At 43.6% G+C, this 23594-nt stretch overlaps 1 protein-coding gene across 2 annotated transcripts in view; it reads left to right on the top strand.

Annotated features, from left to right (window-relative positions):
* The first annotated feature begins 4468 nt into the window (after positions 1-4468).
* Positions 4469-23594, top strand: part of JADE3 (jade family PHD finger 3) — a 70426-nt gene continuing 51300 nt past the window's right edge. The window contains exon 1 of one of the 2 annotated variants that reach the window (XM_068421191.1): positions 4469-4517. The gene's annotated coding sequence lies outside the window, so the exon portion shown is untranslated. Of the gene's footprint in view, positions 4518-22672; positions 22760-23594 lie in introns of those variants that run through there. The other variant, XM_068421182.1, reaches the window with a different exon arrangement.

Genomic DNA, 23594 nt, shown 5'->3' with positions numbered 1-23594 from the left:
GGAAAACTTGAAAAGTTTTTTTGCTGTTTGAGCCATTACACTTGTGTGTCTCAAAAATAAAAACATTGAAACAAACTTTTTGGGGGGGTGGGGAAGGGTGGAGAGGCGGTTGACTTGTGATTTCTGAGCACTGAAGGGAGCAGCAGCCTTACTTCCCCCTACTTACATGGATGCTGACTGCTGTAGGGGAGATGATTCCCCCCAAATTGCACATACGGCAGCTAACTTTCCAACTCTTTTAGGCATGATACACAATTTGTTTCCTCACTAATACAAGCATACAATGTATTCTTTGATTCTTTTTTGTTAGGTACGTACTTGCATGCATCTAAGGTACAGAGCCATAATACTGATAGGTTTTGAGAGCTGCTGGCAGTCCTTTCCATTCTGTGTTACTGTCTTAGAAGGAGAAAGATAAATTGAAGATCTCCCTAAGCACAAAACTTTGAACCTGTCAGATCCTGGGAAGTGAAGCTGACACATTTTGCTCTGAAGAGAGTAAATGCTTCATTATTGTGGAAGTACTTTTTTTTTTGGTCTGAATGTGCTGGTCTTTTTACAAGAGAACACCTTCCCCTCCATTTCTGAAGTCCCTCCATAGAAACCACTTCAGGGGCTTTTTTTTTTTTTTTAAAGAGTTCTGGAGATTAAATGGAAGGGCTGTGCTATGACCTGAGGGCATCTTTTGATAGCTGCCCCAAGAGGTGCTAAAGGATTGAATTCAGTGTTATAGGTAAAGACAATCTTTTGAAGCTCTGAGTGCTCTTTGCTTTTATTTCTAATAGTGAGTATCAGAAACATTTTTAGTCACGAGAGGGTTTAAAGACAGCTAGCCATCCTTAGATGAGATTCTGCTTTGCATTTTTTTCTGCAGAAGAATGAAAGTTACTCCATGGCGGTAATTAGTGCTCTCGTTTGCAGGTGGGTGTTTGTGCTTTATGGTAACACTTCAATAATTTCATTCATTGTGAAAAGAAAATAAGGGAGTTAAGCTGTTCTATCTCTCGCCAGCAGCTGACAACGCTTGCTCTGGTTTTGAGGACGTTGTATCAAGGTTTCATCAATGGTATCTGATCTACCGATGAAGCAAATTTTATGCAGTGTCTATGCATTTCAAAGAAAGGTGGTATACCAGGCTTTGGTATCTGTATTTCTTTTCTTATCAGAGTCAACTAAAATCGCTGCCCGTGGAGCCTTCTACGTGCAGGCAGGGAATGCTGTAAAGACTTGGAGTTAAGGAGTGTGAATTAACCTCCCAGGCCTTTCTAATTCTTACTTTCCCCCACTGCTCCTCCTTGATACTATGGTGTGTTTGTTGTCTTTTACTTCTTTGGCATCTGATCAGAGAGAGCAGGTTTTGTAGAAAAAATACTTTTCTGTTAAAATTCACTGAAATACTTCAGGTATTTCAATTAGAGATGCTTCTTTTGTGGCTCCGGTCCATGTTAAACTCTGTGTGACCCTACTTCTCAGATGTTAAACATTACTTCAGTGTAACTTTCTTAATACCCTAATATACTACGAGTAGCCTTTGTACAGCTGGATAATGACTTGGTTCAACTTGAGTATGGTATACATATATACAGTATTTTATCCTGACCGTATCTCTTGTACTTCTAGTTTCCAGAGCATTCCTCCCTGGGGAAGACTTTGTGTTTGTGCTATATTTTATCAACATGTTAACATCTGGCTTTGTAAATTCCTCATATTCTCTAGGTGCGTAAGAGCATCTGTAGTTCATCCTTTTTCAAGAAAATGTGGTAACTGTGTTGCATATGTCTTTAAAAAGAACAACAGTGTACAATCTGCTTCCTCTTTATTCATCTTTCTTGGTGTTCCTATAGAAATGCTTAGCGAATGTAAATGCAATTCTATGTAAATTCTTGTCAAATGGTAAATAGTCTGCTAGAAGTTACACAGGATGAGACAATGAAAAATTTATTTGCACATAAAAGCATTTATTGAAATTAGTAGCCTCACAGACTTTCTGCCACAGGTTTTCCCATGTCACCTATCTTTTGGCCCTGAGCCCACCATGTACAGCTGTGGATTTATCGTAGAACTAGAAGTTTGGATGTTGTCTTCTCCTGACACGTGACAACCAGTGCAGGGGGGGTGTGTGTGATCCCGGGCATGGGAAATGAAGATAGCTGTGCAACACCTTTCCTGGGTTGGGCTGCATCTGCTCCTGAAGAAGTCATTCATATATAAAGTAATCTGGCAGGAAACTTCTCATAGGAATGTTTCCTTCACTGATGGAATATACGTTCTTCATTGTCCTTCAGAACGATGGATACTTTAAACACTATATATATATATATTCTACTAAGCAGGTTTCATGAGCATACAAAAAATAGAAATTTTCTTAAAAATCTGAATGAAGATATTGGTACTTGAAAATGGTTTCTGTTTAGTTTAACTCAATTGGACTGTAAATTCCTTTTATGACTAGAAAACAGGTCTTTTTCTATAGCACACGGACTTGGTTTTATCACTCTGAATTCTCCTCATTTTGGTCTTCAAATCTCTTGTCTAAAAATCAGTATTGCCTGCCCTGCTGCCTGGACCGCCCAGTTTGATACAGAGGATTCTGCATGTGGTGGTGGGGCACGTTCTTGGTATTTTACTTGATGTTGTGGTTTTCTGAAGCTACTCAGAGTGTTTTCCTGGCAAGTACATATTAATGAACAGACAGAAAACGAGGTGATCACTGGTGCGTGAAGGAAGTCATACGTGTCAGAATTGCTGTTTGGTTGCGGTCTAACTGCATTTGTAGAAAGCTACACTTTGTATTACACGCAGGAATATTAACCAGCTATTCAAAAGAAAAAAGGTTGTATTTTTTTTTTTTTGCAGCAGGTAGTAGATCCATGGAAGTCCTTGACAGCAGTGATTTACAGTCAGAAGCCTACATGGATTCAGTGAAAGCTGACTTGGACAAGTACTTGGAGAAGTGATCTGTTGAGGGTTACATGCCACATGCCACATCCTGCTTGGGGAATCTGAGTAAGAAGTAGTTGGAGGCTTGCAGAGTACTTGGGGAAGTATCTTACTGTGGATGCCCAGCTGGGCCAGGAGGAAGTCAATGCAGGGGGCCCGTGACTTGGTAGAGCAGGCGGGAAGTTGTGGAGCTAGGTGGACCATTTGGCTTGAAACAGGGCCTCCTTTCTTAACGATGTTTCACCTCATCTTTTGGCTGCTGTCTGGAAACACTGTAGAACTGCAGCTCAGGCATGCCAAACTATCCCTGCCTGGCTTGCTCCTCATCTCTTCATTCCTTTTCCTTTGTACTCCTTGTTGTTACATTCTTGCTGTTTCTTCCCTGTGCCTGGCCTGGAGAGAAGGGCTGTATCCCAGATTTGAGACCCCAGGTTCGATTTCCTTCTCTGCTGAGTTTCCGTAGCCTTTACATGCCTCAGTTACTGTGTGCGCAGAGAAAAAGGGGCTGCAGCAGCCGAAGGGTTTTCTCCAGATAAATCTCTTTGCAGCAGTTCTTCTGGTAAGGAAGGCAAAAGGAAAACTGGCAGTGTGTTTGATGCCAAGTGATGCTTGGTAATAGCAGTATGGGAAATGTGTGCAGGGCCTAATAATGGTGGAGGTTTGGCAGATTTTTGCTGTTGTTTCCTTTATTCTAACTGATGCTGCCTACTGTGCTCTCTATCAAATGTTGTTTTGATGGGGAACGCTGTCATGGGCCAAACGATTAACGCCAATAGCTGGCTAAAAGCTGCCCTAAGGTAGGCTTTATGCTTACCATTTTACAAGTTGTGCCACTTGTGTAAAATGCTCTCAATTCAGTGCTGGACGTGGCAGGGATGGGCGCGTGGTGCTCTTGGAAGCTGCTGGAAGGCAGGCGGCCCGGCCACCTCTTCTCTTGCTGCCAGTCGCCCAGCCCAACCTTGAGTCTCGGTAGCCGGTGGCTTTGGGAACGCGGGCTGGGCGCTGCCACTCGCTTTTCATCTGCTCTGGGCACCTTGAACGGAGAAGCCACCTCCCGCCTCTCACCCGGTTCCGGGCACAGTTCGCTCCCCTCAGCCCTGACGCCCGCCTGAGGGCCCGGGGCCGAGGCCTTCCCCTCACGCCCTTTCCCGCCCGCTCGCCGGCGCAGCTGGCAGGAAGACAGGCCCGGCCCGGCCCGGCGCGGCGCGGGCAGGGAGGGAAAGGGAAGGGGAAGAGGCGGGGCCTGGAGCCCAGCAGTGTCAATAATACAATAGGGCTCTTGTGCGGCCACCGCCGCCGGAGGAGGAGGAGTGGGGCGGGCGCGGGGCCGGGGCCTGGCTGCGGGCGCGCCGAGCAGCCGGCACGCAGGGCGGGAGCCGCCGCCGGCCACGGGCCCGGGCGGGCGGGCGGAGGCGATGCGCGCCGGCGCGGGACGGCACCAGCAGCAGCCGCAGCAGGAGCAGCAGCCGCCGCGGCGGCGGGAGCGCCAGCGCCAGCCCTGACGGCCGCCCACGCCGGCGAGCAGGGGAGGAGGCGGCGGCACGCCGGGCCGGGCCGTGCCGTGCCGGCGGCGGGAGGTGAGCGCGGCCCGGGCTGCCCGCAGGGAGGCGGGGCGGGGGGCGGGCGCCGGGCCGCCGGGGCTGCCGCGCCGGGCCTCTGCGCGGGGGAGGCGCCGGGCCTGCGGCGGGCGGGAGGCGGCGGCGGCGTTTGGCGCCAAGGCCGGGCAGGAGGAGGAGGAGGAGGTGGAGGAGGAAGCAGGGGCGAGCGGGTGGAGGCGGCGGGTCCTGCGGGTACGTGGGGCGCGGGGCGGGCGCGGAGCCGGGCCGGGGGTGGCGGCCGGGCCGTGCTGTGCCGGGCGGGCAGCGACCCCCGGGCTCCGCGGAGGGCTGCCCGTCCGGCGTGGACGCTGCGGTCCCGGCCGCGTCCGGAGGGAAAAGTTGCGGCGGTTCCCCCGCCCTGCCGGAGTCGGGCCGCCGCTCCGCCCCCGCGCTCGCCGGGCTGTGCCCGCGGGGGCCGGCGGGGCCTGGGCAGGGGCTGGGCGGCGGCGGCGGTTCCCGGCGAAGCGCCCTTTTGTTCGCTGCAGCCCGGAGAGGCGGCGAGCCGCCGGTCCCCGAGCCGGCGGGGCCCTGCGCAGCGCGGCTGGGCGGGGCGGCGGGCGGGCGGACAGCCGGGCAGACAGACAGGCAGACAGCCGAGTGCTTGTCCGCTGCCGAGCACTTGTCCGCTGCCGAGCACCGCTCTGCGAGTATGTCGAGGAACTTGCTAGAACTGAGTTTGACAATGAAGCGCTAGCGCAGCCCTTCCGCCTGCCCGGCCCGGCCCGGCCCGCCGCGCCGCCGAGGTGAGTTTTATCCCGGGCAGCGAGCGAGGCCAGTGCCCCGGTGCCCCCCGTGCTTGTAGGGGTAGGCACGGGGTGGTCCCGACTCCGCTTCTCCAGATGAAACCTTCCTCCCTCGCACGGTGTTTGCTTTAATGTTGCTTATCTTTCTCCAAAGGTATGGCTTCGTTTTACGGACGGATGGCGGCCGGGGATGGAGCAAAGTAGCACTTGCAATTAATGTGGCGATTAATGGGAGAGTTGGGTACAAGGTGTCTTAAAATACATCTTAATGGGAAGAATAAATGCTGCTTTTTTCTTTTTTTTTTTAACTACAGTTCTTCTATGAAAAACATTTATAGTTATTTGAAGAGTTCAGCTATTCACAAATTGTTTTAATGAATGGCTACATACTTTAATTAAAATATCACTAAATTAGCGCTGTACTTTAAAGCCATATTTTTTTTCATGTTCAAGAGAAGGGGATGCTGGAGACAGCATCCAGTTGTGATTAGAAATCCTGTGATTAAAATATACTAGAAACTTGAAAGCTGTCGTGCCTCTCTGTTAACATAAAAGAGCCTTTGCACTAAAACTGAAAGATTAAGAGAACCGTATTTTGTCTTGGTGCATGCGAAATGTTTTATCTGCAGCCAGCTTTTTACGTCATGTTGGTGCTTGTTGTGGGCTGTTCTGTAGAGCATCTCGAGCACACCTGCTAATCTCTGCAAAGCAAGACCCTGTCTTAGTGATGGTTAGAGCTCACCTGAAAATGCAAGAGCCGGATGGGTTTAGGGAGGAAAGGGTGACCTGGATGAAGCACGTTAACATATCAAGCCTGCTGCAGAGTTCCTTAGCAGGACATCAGAAAAGCCTTCACCTGCACTTACTGAAGGGAGAATATGCAATTTGAAGTCGCTTTACTTAAGAAAGCATCTTTTCAAATTAAAAGTAAGTTAGTTCTTTTAGGATCCAAAGTTTCGTGGTGGTTTTTTTTTGTTTTTTTTTTAACTGAACTTCTGACCTCTTTCCAGACTAGACATGACATGCTCTGTTTTTAATGCCAGAGAGGAGCAGAAGATAGCTCTCTTCTGCAAAAGTTGGGCTTTGTATGCAGTAAAAGTAATAAAAAATAATGAGAGCTGTTTCTATTACCTGTCCTTCATTTGATGTTTCCTCTTTCTAAGTTCCTTTTACAGAACAGGCCTCCCTCCCTTCCCCAGAAGAAAAAATTCCCCTGAGTTGGGTCAGTCAGCACAACTGTGGGGTTTTTTTGGTTTGTTTTATTTGTGTTATGTACGTGTAGCAGGTACCTGCAAAGATTTGCTAGAGAGCTGATGCAGGAACATATGCAGTGACGTTTATTGGCAAGGATGCACGTTCATTTGGGATCTCATTAAAATCATGAAAATCTGTTGCGAATGTAAAAGTCTGGGCTAGAGGATCTCAGTGTAGTGTTAGAATAAACCCAGCTTTCTCCTTCTCTGTGGTTCTGTGGACTTCTTGTCTGTGGCAGAAAATCAGGAAGTTTGTGTCTGGGATTTATTGGGATACCTGAGATTGTTGTGGGCTTTTTGTTTTGGTTTTTAAAATACACACAGTTTTTGTAAAGCTGGGTAGTTCACTTATGGAAGAGAATTTACAAAGGCTGCTGGCTACAACTGAGTGTTACTTTTACCTGTACAGCTTTGTATATGTACACATAGACAAGCGCGTGTGTGTATGGTCGCTGAAGTAGCTACCACGTGCTGAGTGCTGTAAGATGTTTACCCTGAAGAGCTTGCTGCAGCTGGCCTGTGGGGTGTCCTGACTGGTGACCTGAACTCTGGGCTGCCGTCATGGCAGGTGTCCGAGGCCATGGTGAAGACAGCTGGATTTGTAAGACCTTCTGGTGAGAAGTGAAGTTAAACCCTGTATGAGCTGCCTCGAGTTTCAGTTCGATACCCCTATGATGTTCCCCATGGTCTATTTAGGTACCTTATTTCAATCTTTGAAATTAATTTCTGACCATCATGCCCTAGAGGGTAAGGAGTATAGCGTGGTGTCTGTACATTTTCAGTTAGCTCAACAAGGCCTGGGATATATACGGAGTAGGAACATGTACCCATTTTCGTAGTGCGTCTTTCATGATCCATGGATGAAACTCTTACATAAACCTCTGTTCCTGTGGTGTGTCTTTCTCCTCGAGTCCCTAGAAGTCTCCTTTAGAAGTTGGTATGTGGTTTTGGGGGCTCCTACCTGAATAGGTTTGATAGTGTAGCGTTATGCTCACTCTTTAGAAAATACAGGGCAATTTAATAACAAAGAATATTGTATTCAACTGAAATTTAAAAGTTAATATTTTGTCAAGCGTGGGTGTCATTTTCTCGGTGCATTTTATAACCAAAAACTTGCCATTTTGTCTAGATCAATGGTGGTATTGCTTTTTGACTGGTCACTTCTTGCATTATAGACAGAAACGGACTTGGCCAAAACGTGCCGTTTGATTGTGCCAGCTTGATCTCTCCCCACTCCCACAGTTTTTTGCGGGAGCTACAGCTAAGGGTACTTGAGTGCTTTCGAATTTCTTTAGTGGGGAACCCTTCCTCTGAAATCGTGTGGTGTTTCTCTTTTCTGAAGATTTGTAGTGTTTATAACACTTGAGGCTTCATGTAATTGGAGACTTAAATGCAATTTTGACATACTTTACTTAAAATGGAAACTAACAAGTTAATAATAGCTCTTATCTGGGATATTTATGTAATGGAAGCCAACAGATGCTATTTGCATCTTGAAGAGCTGATGTGTAAAATGTTATGTCAGGGCCCTGGCAGGTTTTGTGCTGGCGTAGGCTGGGTCAGGTGGGAGTGGGAGATGCCCAAGATCTGTAGGGCTTGATGGCACCTCTGAAAAGTGAGATAACTAGATGAAATTGTGCATTTTAGCACACAGCTGATTTTAACTTAATGCTGCTATTTAAAATAAAAAGAGGGGGAGAGGTGATTTCTTTTATATTTATGCACATTAAGTGATCAATTACACTGTCACTTTTAAATGCCTTTTCTTTATACTGTGTTCTAGCTACAACTGCACATCTGATGTTCAGAACCCCTAAAAAGTGTGTTTATAGATACTATTTTTATTGATACTTCAACTTATTTCAGCTATAAGATGGCATCTGGCAAAGAAGTTTTAGAAGTGTAATGTGACAGCCTGGGTGTTGACTTCTGTGGAGAGATGTCAGGCCCACACGTTGCTGGCTCTGCCTTTCCACGTCTGTGTAATTACTAACCACCTCCCTGTTTCCCTGGGCTGTTCGCTCTTTCGTATTTATTTACTTCCAAGTCACCCTTCTCTAGATGGCATCTGGACTTTTCCAGCATTTAAGATCTTATTGCAGTGTGTAGGAGACCAAGAATTTGGGGATTAGAGCAGTCTGGGACGTGTGGTCTTGGGCCTAACGATAGCTCCTGCATTCGTAGAGCTATAATACAAGCTTTACTTGGATTTACAGAAGTGGAAGAGACGCTGAGCTGCGAGCACGGCTGCGGAGGCTCCCTGGCAGTTAAGTTGCCCGGTTCAGAGGAGCAGGAGAAGGTGGGAGTATAAGCTCATGACTGCTGATGCTATTTGTTATAACTTTCTCCTGGATTAAATACTGGATGCTTGCCGTAGCTTGTTAAACTTTGTTAGAAAACTTTGTAGTGCTTTCCTTCTTTAAAGTACACCTGTTACAGCATTAGATTACAGAGCTGTGTTTCTTGCTATTGAATTGAATGCTGAACATAGCATATCGTGTCGTTAATGCCTCCTTGTGTTTTAATTAGAGCTGTAGGGATATGTTAAAAAACAGGTTTATACACATGCCTGACTGGTTGCTAAAATGAATATGCTTGTCACATGGTCCTAAGGGAATTATGTATTATTTCACTAATCGACGGTCCAGGGCTTTGCCCTCGCCCCCTTCTTTTCTTTTTCCTTTTTTCCCCCCTTCACTCTAAAAAATTCTTGCTTGAGTGTTTTCTGAGGGTCTGTCATACCTGCTAAAAGTTCCTGACTGTGTGGTAGCCTTTGCAGGTGAAAGGCTCAGGCTCTCGCGCGTGTCCTAGAGAGCAGTTTCACACCTGCACAAGTGGTTTGATGCACAGCAAGTCCAACAGCTTCCAAGGGTTAGTGCTGTGCGGTGGGTGAGTAGGTGCTGGGATGCCTGGGATCCTCCAAAGGGCGAGTGATACTCCGCTTACCAGGCTGTGCAAAGCAAAACAACTGACCAGGAGCATTTATTGCAAATAGCAAATTCTTCCCGAGTGTGTTACAAATTGTTTTTCAAGCCGTGTTTTAAATTTACAGGTAGTTCTTGTTTTGGAATATGGTGTTGGGTAGGTGATCAAGTAGTGGGAGGAAAACTTCTGCTTAGGATATGCCTGTATGCTAAATAGCTTTTAATTGTGATAGTTTATCATATAATACCGAGTGACTGAAATTCTTTAAATATGCAAATAAATGACATATCTGCTACAAATGTTAAGACAAGTTTTTTGCTAGAGATATTTTGGTTGTTAGATTGATGCAGTTTGGTTGTTAGGTTGATACACTGATGGGTTGATACATTAACATGGATGTTCCTGAGCACTTGAAAATCGTAAGTAAACTCTGAGCTTTCTTTCATACCACTTTAAAAAGGTGAGTATGGGTTTAACGGACGAGACAGTTTTAAAATAATGCTTGCTTTAAAGAGCATGAAGGCATTGAGGAAATTATTATTTTTAGTGCACAAATATTTAAATCTTCCCTACGTATCAAGTATAGCAGTATAAAATGGCAGTATTTTCTTTCTGCTGCTGCGTAGAAAATCTTACATCTTGAACTGCTGGGTACAAAAATGTGTAGGAGAAATGTGCATCCTGACAAGGAAGGAAAAAAAAATGTCCCTCGTGGGATTACTTGTGGGTTTTAATTCTCTTTATTGTTCTGCTTTTAACTGCTTGTATTTCTTTCGTATTCTTCCAGTGTTAATTTGCAGGCTTTGATATCAAAGTGGCTGTAGAGGACTCATTGTTTGAAATAGTGCCACCCAGGTTTTGGCTTTAGTGGGGGAAAAAAAAAACCCACACCAAACCCAAAAACCTTGTGGAGCTAAAATACACCATATGTGAGCGAGTTATGGAGACGCACAAGAAAATGGTAGGCTCAGCAATTATCTGGTGAGGAGGAGCCTCTGCAGAAGGAGAGGTAGGGAGTAATACCTCTCCCACTTTTATTAGTGCTTGCAAGGGAAGAGGAGTAACAAACTCTGTACTCCTGTTCCTGCTTTTGTGCAAAGAGGCTCTTTTCCCAGCAGGTAATTGACTGAAATAGTGATAACAGGCGATTACTCTGCAGTGCAGTGTAAACCTTGTTAAATGTTGTTTGATAGGAAGGGGGGGAAATGCTTGTTTCAAGCACAGAAAATAGTTTTCTGTGTTTTTTCAAGAATGCAGATGGCTGGCTGCTGGTCTGACAAGCGAAAGGGAAAGGTTACCCGTCCTGGCGTTGCTACGCTTTGTTAGTGTTAACCTTGTTTGGGGGAGCTCTAGCAACTCTTCAACTTCAGCCTAATTTGAGAGCGTTTGTGTTCTTTTACAAAAATCAAATTGACTGTCATTTAAGCAACCAAAGGCAGATACTTAAACCTGGTAACGAAGCTGCAGTCTTCCTTATGTTAACAACGTAACCATTTCCAGTGTAGCATGAAATGAGCAATCTTAAGAAGTAAGTGAAGCATTTTGCCTGACAAATTTGAATTTGCAGCTCTGCAACACAAAGAGCTAAAAGTGAGGGAGGAGCTAAAAGGTTGATCTTAATACAAGGTGCTTGTTTATGAGCAACAGTATTGAAATGACTGTTGACATACATAGGAAGCAAAATTCAGCCCTGCTTAATGGCATTGATTCTTCTGTGGAAATTATTTTTGCAAAATGTTTTGTCCTTGTTACAGAAATCAATTTTCTGCACTTTCTTTGGTTAGTGCTTCTTCACTTTTTTGGGCCAAAAAAAGAAAAGAAAAAGGTGAAAAAACTGTGGGATGAAAAAATTCCCAAATTTTATATAAATAGAAATAATGCAAGATGGTTTTGTGTGCTGTTTGCAAATGGTATCCATCAATTTATGTGGTTTTGGTTTAATTTTTTGTTGGTTTTCTTTTTTTTAAGATCTCATACTGTAGTTTCCCAGTGACAGTTTGTGAAAATTTTAAAAGTTTTTCTTTATTCATGTATTTTTCAGATGTTTAAGTATGTTGAAGTTGGTAGTAAGCATATTTGATCAAAAGACATTTTTATACAGCTAGCGTACAAAGAGGTTACTTACAGTGGCAATCAAACGAGATTTTGCCAGTGACTAGCAGGTTACATCCATGTATGCTTGTGCAATTTTGATGGAGATCTGACTTGCTCTAATTGGATCTACACGCCTATACAGAGGTGAAATAGTTGTGGTACAACTGGTGTCAAATATAAAGGCTCTGGCCTGAGCTCAGTGAAAGAGGAGGAAGTTAAAAATTGCTTTACGTGTCAGTACTTAGTGTATTCTGTCTTTCCTCTGTTGCTTAAAACTGAATATATATGGTTCTTTGCTAGATCTGATGTGTGGTGTTTTTGCTTTTCTTCCTCTATAAATGCCATAAAACTTCAGAAGGTGGGACGTAAGTTATTAGACAGCTTGCACTCCTGACAATCAGCTCAGCATCAGTCATTGCCCCATGACTCCCATTACGTGGATTAATCTGGCCTAAGTGCTGTCTCAGGTCCTTTGTTTGGCGTCTTCTGTGTACTTGTTCTAGGTTTTCAGAAGCCTCTATAAGTAACAGCAAACAGGGATGTGCATGAATTTAGGTTGCTGAAGTCTAATAGCTTTTGCAGGTGTCATTTCATTCTCCTTTTAAGATTATTGAAATAAATCTGTGTTCTGTGTGTTCACTTCTGTGTGCTTGACTTCCACATTTCGAACAGTCCACTTTTGAGGTATGAATGGGTTAAGAGTTGGGAAAAAAGGTCTAAAGTAAATTAAAAAGGAAAAAAAAGCCTCAAGTGCATGTGACAATTTGAACATGATTTATAGTTCCTACTTATCTCTCCCAGCCACGTCTTTGATGCCTTTGTAGTCTCCCATTGGCTGTCCCCTCTTTGCCTTGACTTCCCAACTTTTTCCTTGTTATTGGAAAAAGCAGAGTTTCTAGTGAGTATCTCAGAGTCTTCTCACGACCCTATAAATCAGCTAGGTCAAATTAAATTTGTCTTCTGTCCCACCCTCCAGAGAGTACGGACTTCCAGATTATTTGCAATCAGCGTGAAAGTATTTTGGCAGACCTTTTGGGGATTTTTTCAATAAGATTTGTGTAGGTTTGCTAGGTCTGATAAAGAGGGGCATCAGTGTTTTTATGTGAGGTGTTACTTTTCTTTTGTGGCTAGTGTGTTTGAGTGAGTTTACATATGTGTGTATATAAAAGCATCATCCACTGAAAAATCAAGTTGTATTTTTTAGTATTAATAGAAAACAAAGCATTCACAATATAACAATTTATTTTTTTCAGTGAGCACTTGTATTGATGCGATGAGTATTATGCTTGTGTATTTAACAAACTTCTGTGCTCTTGTGCTTGTAGGTACGTACGGTCTACTTGGTTAAGCAAGTTGAGTCTGTATGTTTGACTTAAAGTAAATACAATTGCTGAAGTGTGTTTTGTACAGATAATAAGTATGTTTCAAAAGCAAACTTACTTCCATGTATCAAGAGGAACCACTGGAAAAACAAGACAGTGGCAAAGCATTGGTTTGATGGAGTAACTTTCAAAACGTTTCAAAGTAACCAGGATGAACTCGTTCTCAAATCTTTTCCTAAACATTTTCTACCCTATGATAATTTTTTTTTTTTAAATGCTTTCTTTCTTTCTTCCTTGAAATCATTTTAGGGAATCTGTATTAAGCTCATTCTATCAAAGAAACATGCTTTTCTAGCAATTTAAAGGTGTTGCACTAGTGTAACTATGTTATAGTGATCAGACTGTTCATATACATTTTATTCTGAAGAAATGACATTACCCTCAGCCCTTACACAAGGGCTATGGAAGTTGAACCTGCTTCGGTCCCACACCAGACTACTTTGGCCATAATAAAACATCTTTAGATCTATCTTTAAGAGGTTTTAATGGCACATTAGCGTGCTCTGGAGCACCTCTGCCTCTTCGTGAGAGCTTTAATCAGTCAGAATTGTGAGTTTACTGCATAATGGCAATTCTCAAAGGTGAAAAAGCTCAGCTGCTGTGTTTACTTTCTCTGTTGAGCTTTCCAGGACTGACCAGATTTTTTGTTCTTCAGGTAAGCGTAAGTGATGTAAAACTCTTGGGGAGCAAACCTATCAAAGCAAGTTGGCCTCTTTTTCTTTTTTTTTTTTTACCCCTTTGAGTCATTGATGGCGTTTGGTGAGTGTAGCACAGGGGACCTTGGTGCCGTTTGTGTGCCCGAAGTGCAGAAGTACCAGCGTGTTGCAAGGGGCAGCATTACCTGCTGTCCTCCTCAGAACTAGTGGAAGCCCATCCATGTCGATGCAGGTGGCAGTGTCTGTGTGTCTAGTTTAACCCCTTGCTAAACAATGTCAAAAGCTTTGCCTCTGTAAAGGCGACAGCTTTATATAGAGGAAGTCTTACTTTAATAAATGATAAGAAATCATAAAGGTCTGTATATTTATAGACAATTTTATTAAAGGTCATGTTTTCCCTTTTGACAGTAAGCTCTTCTGGCAGTGGGTGGAATAGTTCTCTTGCATTACAACTTGATCTTGCAACCGCCCCCCTTCACCAGCATGGCTGGGTCAGGAAAATTTGAAAAGAAATAAACTCAGTTTTGTCGCTTAGGAGTTCTGCTAACAAATTCATCAGATAAATGCCTTGCTGATTTCTGCTTCGTTTTGGCACTGACTTTAATTCCTATTGACTCCACAGAGGCCAAAATTTCCCTGCTTGTTTCTCGGAGCTTGTCATGTGTTTTGTCTGACTGAGCGGGAATGGCTTTGGAAAAGGATTAGTTAGTTCACACAGGTTTCTTTTTCATGGCAGTAAAAAAATCCCAACCCTTTCCGACCATTTGAGATCATCTTCAAGGAAGAAGTAATTTTTGGTTGCTGCTATGGAATTTGCAGCCGCAAAGGATGAAGTTCATGAAGTCTTGTTTACTGTGTTTTCGAGTCTGCTGCTTCATTAATTGTCATTTGATTGTGCTCCAAGCCTTGTGTTTTGTGGTCTAAGTGCAAAGCTTGGGTGCTTTATTTATTTATGGGGTTTCTTTGCAGGGGGAGGTGACAGTTTGAGTGCTGGTGTGATGATCAGATGTCTGACCAAGAATGAACAGGGGGCCTTTCCTTATGAAATCTCACAAATACCAATGTCTCGAGTTTGATGAAAGATGTTGAAAGTACTTTAAATCACTGTGACGAGCAAGTGAAGTTAACACTTTGTTGCTTTTCTCTTGCTCTTCTTTTTTTTTCTCTGTGAACTGGCTATCATTTGGTTAAATACTGACTAAACCTTTTGATATGAGGTGAGCTGTTCATGAGGGTGATTTTTCTATGGGTACTGAGACCACCTTCAAGGCCAGGAATATTCAGTATGTCCACGCTGCTTTAAGTACTCAAATTCCTTATACCCAGCGCCGTTGAAGAAACTCAAAAGCGCATGTTCTGTAGCCTGTATGAACCCCTGTGTTGTACGCTGGTGAGCATTACAACTTAATGTATCCAGAAAATGAGACACAGTCTTTTCTTGACTACTGTCATGCAACTGTGAGAGAGCTTTCCTCCTGTAATCCAGACATAAAGCATTTTTAATCTTTTATTTGAACTAACTGATGCCAATCAGTTGTGGGTTGTTTTGGTGTTGGTTTTTTTTTTTTTTTTCTACTTACATTGACCATGGTAGGAACAGAGGCTCAGCAGGCTCATTTGTTTTGTGAAAGCTGGTGGTGGTTTGAGGCACGAGCTCCTCCTGGCACTCCCCAGCAATTGGTGGCCATCCTGCAAGTAATCGGTTGAAGCTAAACGGCACGACGTAGATTAGGACAAGCTTGCACAGACTGGTCTTCCAGCAGAGCAGTGGGGATTCCTGTGGGTGCTTGTGTGTTCCGGGAAGGCAGCGGCGGAGTCCTGCGGGGGAAGGGGGCCGGGGTTTGGTGGCTGGGATTGAGAGGGAGGAGGCTTTGGGTCTGAATCTCGGTGGACGGAGAGGAGGTCTGGGAAGGTGAGGTGCAGAATGAGGGACAAGCTTTGCAGGTGTGGCAACTGCTGAGGCCTTACGCGATGTGGAATTGGATGCCTAAAGAGTGCGTGTGAGGAGAGGAGGAAGAAAGGTCCAAGCATGGATCTGATTCCCGTAGGTATTTGTTTACAGGGCTGCAAATCAGCAGCTGAATCTGTGAGAGAGGAGAGATTTCTGGCATCATTCCCTCTTTGACGTGTGTGAGCTGGCTGTCCTGAATGCGATGGGCACTTTTGGGTCCCACTGTAAAGAGCTTTCCATTTGCTGCATGGGGAGTTAAATCCTTATGGGGTTTTTTTTCTTCTTCTTGTTATTCTGGAGCCAGAGATCTAACATGGAGGCATTGAAGTGCACGGTTTTGTATTGCTTCAGTCCGAAGTCTAAATCTGGCCCTTCATCTTTCATATTGTCAGCGTGTGGAGGATTCAGCAAGAAATAGTGATGCTGCTTTTAGCATTTGTGACTCTCTTGTGTGTGTGATGGGGTCATGGGACTTGCTGCGGAGTGTATGAGAATGGCATGGCTGTGCCATCAGGAACATAACATATGTTGCCATACTTTAGAAGTTCTCACACTTAGTGAACTACTTTATTTTTTATTTTAAGATCTCCACTAAGGATATCTGTAACTGTACGAATATAATTGCATTAAATAATGGAAATTAGCTATGGGAAAAGATACTTCTAGGTCATCTAGATTATAGCTTCTCTAATGTTCACTTGAGCCTCCCTTCAGAACATAGCATGAAATAGTACTACCATCACTCAGCTTTAGGAAATGCACACAAGCACATCTGTTTAGGACAGGCTGTACAAGTCAAATGAGGTGGGTTGACAGTTAAAATCTGACTGGCCAACATGTGGCTGTGGCTGACGGCAAGACATGTAGTGTTCCCTTTCCTTAAGATCTGGATTTATATTTTTGGCTCCAGATCATCATAAATAGCCTGGTTTTGCTGGTCTGTGCCTCACAGTCCCATTCTCCAGCTCTTGGTAGTAGGTAGCACCAAAATACATTTGTTACTTCTGCCTCTACCCCATTCCAGGCTTCGTGGATTCAGGAAGCATCCTGCCAGTTCCCAATACTTTTGTCTCAATTTAGCTCTTCTGCTGCAGGCTTCTGCCATGTGCATTTGTGGTCTCTTTCTGCTACGCTCCTCTGTATTGCAACACGACCTGCCATGAGGAATACGCACTCTTCTAGAAGAGAGAGGAACGTCCTGTACCAGGCTGAAGTAATACATCTCCTTACCATTTCATCCTGAAAAAGAGGAGCATGTACCTGAGCTCGTGTGCGGTAACTGTCCTTGCATGCAACTGTGCACTGTAGCATCCCTCAGTGTGTATCTATCCCTCAGTCTCTGATGTACGGAAGAGGGAGGTAAGGGTGGAATAGCTACTTGGGATTGTTTTGCTCTCATCAACACGCAGCGATATGCACGTGTATTGTGGAGTAGCTGATGCACAGTATTTGCTGCTCCGCAGCAACTTGTCTGTGTGGCTGTGTGCAGTCCTCAGTGCAGGCAGGCTGAACCAAACTGCTTTGTGCAGTCCTTCTCTTTGCACTAGGGTCCCATTTGTTGTTGCCTTGCCCTCAGGCCCGTTTGAGAAACGCTGAGCTGGAGCATGTTGTCTTGGCAGCGCAGCTACCAGGACTTTTGTCCAATCTTTGTTTCAACGTCAGGAGCTGCAGCCTCCAGTCCTTCCCCTGGGGACGTGGACAGCAGTTCTGACTGTCAGGACACTTCCTTAATGCTAAGCCTAAACGTTTTTTTTTTTCCTTGTATTTATCCCGTTACATCTGATCTCTTATGGACCCATGCTGGTATATGAAGAATATAAACAACTTTGTGAGTATCTTAGGTTGGGTGTTAAAAGTTAAATCCCACGTGTATGTTGGTCACGGTAGCTTTTGCCTTCAGGGCAGTTGTTTCAGCTCCCCCCGCCCCCCCTCGCTTTTTTGCATGTATATGTCAATTATATTGTGTAACAAGTAATTTCAAGCACTGAATAAGAAGTTTTGAGTATTCTGCAGAATGGCTGGCACTACACATGTGCTAAATAACTGCTGCGTTGGGTCACCATCCGAGTGCCTGGGGGCCCAGGACTTTAGAGCGTTTCATAAAACGGCTTGATGTTACTTGTTAGTTGCCCTATGAAACCTATCCTTCTAAACATCCTACTGCATTATTTGTCTGAAAATGGGGTAAGCCGCTGTGGGAAATTGTTTTCCCAGCAAATTTTAATTGGTTGCTGGGAATTACTAAGTCACTGGTTATTATTAAGAATAGGCTTGTCGCTGCATAAAGGTGTAATGAAATATTTTTGTGACAGTGGAAGGAAGTGAAGGTGCTAGAGAGCTGCAGGCTTTGTTAGATGCTTTCTGTGTCTCTCTGACCTACCTTAAGGTGAGATGGACTATCTTTAGATTTTTACGATGAGATTGTGCATTTATACTGAATTACTTTTTTGGCTAACCCAATGTGGAAGAGAGGTAAAAATCGAGAAGCTGCTGAATACTCACTGTAGTTAGCACTGTTAGAAACTTGTGAAGATGAAGCATCAGATCACAGTTTATTACACGCAAAAATCCAACTCTGTTGTGAATACTTAGTAAGGATTTTAGAGGACTTTTCTTAAAGCTTAGTGACTTTTTCTTTTCTACTTCTAGTCCCCGTAGGAAAAGTAATGCCTGGAAGTATCTCTTCAGTTAAATACCATGGATACTGTTTTGGTATTTAGATACTTGTTCCTATTATGATTTTTCCAGAACTATAAGGGGAAGAGTACCATTGCCTTCCTGCTTCATACTATGATTTATTTATAATCTCAAAAACTACTGGCTTTATTTCCTGTGCTGTCTTGGTAGTATTAAAATATTGATCTGCCTTTTGCAAGAGGTCTCTGTAATGTTACTGGTAGTCCATGGGGAGCTGGCTACATGCGTTAGACATCTGAAACAGTCTGTAAAAAAAGGGAAACAATAATATGATTTTCTAATACCTTTCCCACAGAAGCACTTGCTATATCCATGGGATTATTTATTGTGAAGGAGACGTGAAGGGTCACAAGACCAGCTTTCCAATTCAGTCCTGAAAGTCACTTGTGAGGTGGGAATTGCACAGTAGATGATGCAAGTTATCAGACAACGCATGTTATCAGAAGCAAGATGAGGAAAAGTGGATTAGGTGAAATGCTCACAGGAATGTTTGCAGCTGCTTAGAAAACTGAGAGGATAGTTACTAATTAGTTTCAAACAAGACAGGTGAATTTCGTGAGATTTAAGTGGTCTCTCCTAGGTCCAGTATTAATTAATGTTTGCCATCAATGATGTGGGTGAAGGAACGAGGACTCTGCTCATTAAATACCTGGATGAAACTGGGTGGAACTGCATGTCTGTTTGAGAAGATGCTTTGAACGTATAGTTGTTTTGACAGATTGGAGAAGTCTGGAAGGAGGGGTTGGATGGGGCTGAGGGGCAGCTCTGCGGCGGGAGGGTTCGGCCGCATGCCTACGGGCTGGGAGCGATGGGCCCAGCACCAATAACTGCACATGGCCAGAACGTGAGGCAACAGTCGTGCTGTTGCAAAAGCAAATGCACTGGAGTTTGTACATAGAATTATTATCTGCGACTCACGCGACAGTAAGGGATGTTTTTCTGTAACAAGAAAAGAGTATTTTCTGTGTAGGGAAGGGTTCCGCTGGAAGACTTCACCCAGATTTGGGCATTACAACCTTGTAGTAGTTTTCTGCGCCAACCTTAGGGAGGGTGTGGAGAGCAGCAACTAGAAGCATCAGAAATGTAGAAAACGTGGCCTGTGAGCAGAGGGTGAAAGAATTGAGTTTTATTTAGTCTGGAGAAAAGACTAGGACATGCTAACAGAAGAGTTAGGTGCAGTGTTCAAATATGAAGTTAACTGTGTAGGGAAAAAAGGGATGATCTCTTCAGGGTCCAGTGCAGAGACCTGGTAAAGGGCTTGAGCCACGTTGAGGGAGATGGGCGCTTTAAGCGCCGAGACAAGCTTTCTGGCAGTGAGGGTCACGCAGAGGGGAAGGGGCTTGCCTGGAGAGGCTGCGGAGCCTCTGTTACGCGCAGTCTGAGCTCTTGGTCCTGTCTCAGTGCCCTTTTCCAGGACCCTGGCTGATCGTTTTTCTACGACCGTCTCTTTTTTTGAAAATGGTAGTGCAGCGTATGGGAGAGTTAAGGAGAGAGGCACGAAGCACTGTTTTCAACCAGGACATTTCTTGTTTTGGAGGCTTGGCTGTTGGTAAGTACTATGATAAATTACAGAGGGAATGATAGTATAACAGTAGTGATAACTGCAGGAATAGGTCTTGGTTCCAAATGGCTTTCTGTTGTTAAAAGCTGTATTTTAAGAAATAAATCTTCCTGAGGCTTTTTCCCCTGGTGATGCTTAGTTTCCAGTCAGTATTTATGAAAAGCTACTGTGCATTTCTAAGTTTTGTTTTCTGTGTCTATGTTTTCCTTTAGTTCCTAAAATTTTTTTTTTCTTTTCTGTTTCTCCGTGTCACAGTTTCTGTTGCTGCCCCGTTGCTTTTTCCAATGCACTGAGGGAGTAGAAATGCGGAGTCTGTTGGCACAGTGTGTGCAGAGAGGAGGGCGAGCATCTCCTGTGTGATTATTACCCTGCTCCAGAACTTGCTGCTGACGGGGAGGTTGGGGGGTTGGCACCCTTCCAGGCTGGGGAGCACTCCTCTGTGGTTTTTTACCTACTAGCAAAGAGTCCCCTGCTCATTAATTTGAGGTGAATTAGTTTAATGTTTCTGAATCAGTATGTTATGGATTTCCAAAAAAAAAAAAAAGAGGGAGTGGTATTTTGTGGGGTCAGCTATATCTTTCATGCTATTTTGTATATTTGTACGTCATTGTGAAATAAGTAAAGTTGGGACTGAGGATTATGGCTGTATAGTGTAAGGGTTAGAGAAAGAAAAGATTTTTAGTTGAACCTTTTGGTATTTCAGAGTTCATCTTGGCATTTAACTGAGCAAACAAATGTGTTTTTAATGAAAGTTCAAAAATGTATTAGTTTTGTGGTTCAGCTGGGAGGCAAAAGCTGTGGTATTGTTCACACTTAAAAGTTGTAGGCTCTGCTGTGTTTTAGTGATGCCGTTTGAGCTGCCATGACCAGGACTTTGCTTGTGTTTCTATGGAAAACTTACATTAAAGAGATTCAATCGGGACACTAAAGAATTACCTCGTAATGAAACATCTCATAAGAAAAATTTGTTTGAAGTCATGTTTGAAAAATTGATCCAGTCATTTATTCATTTTTTACTTTGTCTCTTCACTTGCCCTCCCTCCTCCAGTGCATTTTCTGGGTGAGGCTCTTGGCATTTCTTAGCCGGAGGGTAGAGGCAGTGTTAATGCTGGGGTTTTGTGGCAGAGCAGCAGTGGGCTTTTAAAGCGAGTCCCTGCTGTCACCCCCACTCACTCTGTGTCATCTCGGCCCACTGTGTTTCTGCTGCGTGCAAGCTGGTCCCTCTGGATGGAGACTGGAGGCTCCCATCAATACTCGTGCCAAGTGCACTTCGTCTCCTGCCCATGGACCCCGTGGATCGCTTCAGGCCATGTGTGTGGTGGCAGCAGCAGAGTGTCTCTGCTTATCTCAAGTTAAAAACCCAACCCATGTAGCGTGATTCATGTTTTGGCAGCCTTGGCTCTGGTACTGCTTTGATCTAAGATCTTGCATTGCTCAAAATTAATTGCCTAATGTGAGGTATAGCCAGAGACTGTCAAGGAGATGGGAAGAGGAAACTAGGACGATTTAAAAAAAAAACGAAACCAACCAAAAAAACCCCCAAAAACGCCACTACTGAAACACACAAACACAAAAAAAAAACAAAGACAAAACCTTAAATCAAAGAAAATTAACATAGCCAAAACTTAAAAGTTTTGGAAGGTCAACATACAGGAGCTATAATATATTGTGTGTTTTTCCACCCCCCCATTGTAAGGAAATGTTTTCCTTTGATGCCACAGCCTAAGTTGAGCAACAATAGTTCTTAAGTAATAGGATCTGTGCCACTCCTCAGTGGATGGGTGGTGGTATCCTTTTCTTGTGCTGCAGATGGGTGGAGAAGCAGAAATGTTACAGCATGGTGCTGACACTTTGGCCAGAAACTGCCTTATTTCAGTTAGAAAGACATTGACATCCTCCCCTCCCCCTTTTTATTCTTTTTCTTCTGGCAGGGTCTGCAGTTATCAGTTCCTTGGTTTTTACTTGAATTTCTGCTCTCTAATAGTTTGTTCCCCAGCTCGTAGAAGTCCTGTTTTTGTTAGCTTTTTACACTAAGGCATGGGGTGGACTGCCTGCCAGGACGGACCCTAGTCTAACTCCTGACATCTTCAAGGAGTGCTGCAACTAATCTGTTGGGTGTAACAACTTTAATGCCACGTCCATTACAATAGGACACAAAACATACATGTGCATGATCCTGCAGGAGGGGCATGCGGGCAGTTGGTGGAGGGAAAAATTCCGTCTGTTCCCATGCTTAATATTGCTCAAGGCTTGGTACTGGATTAAAAAGGGTGAGTAAGCAGAATCCCTGCCAGGGAAGCTGAGCTATCCAGGATTGTCAAGGAGAGGTCTGAAGGAATGTCGTGAGGAATTAAGGCAGGAGCCACATGGAGCTTTCCCTCTATACTTATATTTTATTTATCCTCCTATGAATTCGTAAACATGCTCTGTTCATAGAAGACCCTCTAGAAGGAAGAAAGCGCCAGTGTATTTGGAGAAATCAAACCCTTAAGTCAGCTGAATAAGCATGCAGCTACCTGAACTTTTTTTTTTTTTGATTCCCAAAACAGGATAGAGACTATACTAATTAAAGTTTCATTTTGTTGGTGTTGGTAAAGTTGGTTCCCATTCATGTTAAGAGGACAGCAAAGTCGATTTTGAGGTTATTCTTATCAATTAACTTTTAGTTGCACTACTTTGTGTATTTCTATTGTATTATGTGTACGTACAGCTGATGCATTTAATTTTTCCATATATTAAGTAAGAACTATGGAATTTAAGGCTTTGTATTATGGATGTTTCATTTTCTTGGGAAAATTGCAATAAAAATATGATAAAGCCTTCACTTACTTGCCAAAAATTAAATTGTAGCTCAAACATGAAATACCTGATGTCACTCCTAAATAGCACTCCTTTCATTTTTTTAGGAGCTTGTGATGTCATCAGCTGAAGCGAAAACATCTACCTCATGCCCTGGCATGTAAGTGAAGGAGGAACTGATGTTTAAGAAAAAAAAGTGTGTGTTGGTGTTTACAATGTGTAAATTGAACCTATATACCTTCAGCATTCATGTGTCACCTTTTAAATGAAAGCTTTGTGGATTTTAAAGTAATATAAAGTCTTTTAAAGGAGAGGAAGTCATAAAAGGAGCTGTTAACAATGAGGTTCCAGCCTGCAGAACTCCTTGTAATAATTTCAGTTAAAATCTATCTCGATGGACCCCATAATGCTTGGAAGGCTGGTAGGCATAGACGGAATAATTTTATTTTACCACAATATTTACATGTGCTGCTTCTACTCCTTTTTATTCTGTGCTTCTTTTCTGGATATAAATTTTGATAGCTGTGATGAATATGTACTGTACATGGTGATACCCTTCCTAAAATTACAAATTCTGGTTGTGCACAAGGTTTAGATTCTTTTACGTACGCAGATACTTCACAGTAAACTTCCTGCAGTTTTGTGACACTTCTATTTTTTTTTTCCCTTAAGTAAGCAAAAATATTTCAATCCTCTGCAGAGGCGTTTTCAGAGATTTTTTTTGTCCGCCCGCTCTCTGCTTTTCTTTTATGTGGTTTAAAGGATTAAAGTGCAGTCATTGCTTTGAGGGGCTGATGTCAGCAGAGAGCGGGGTATTCCTAATTAGTGCCAACACCTGTACCTCATTACGAAGCCTCGTTGAAGCTGTCCAGTGAACCGAGGTAGCCCGTCTCCGTTGCATGTCTCTAATGTGATTATAAAGCCCTCTCCTGATCCAACTTCTATTACTTATTCAACTTTTGGACTGATGTGGAAAGTGAAGCTAAGCTGAGCCA

This window comes from Nyctibius grandis, chromosome 2 (assembly GCF_013368605.1).
Source record: "Nyctibius grandis isolate bNycGra1 chromosome 2, bNycGra1.pri, whole genome shotgun sequence".
Taxonomy (NCBI): domain Eukaryota; kingdom Metazoa; phylum Chordata; class Aves; order Nyctibiiformes; family Nyctibiidae; genus Nyctibius; species Nyctibius grandis.
The sequence above is the reverse complement of the archived record's forward strand: the minus strand, read 5'-3'. Positions and strand labels throughout refer to the sequence as shown.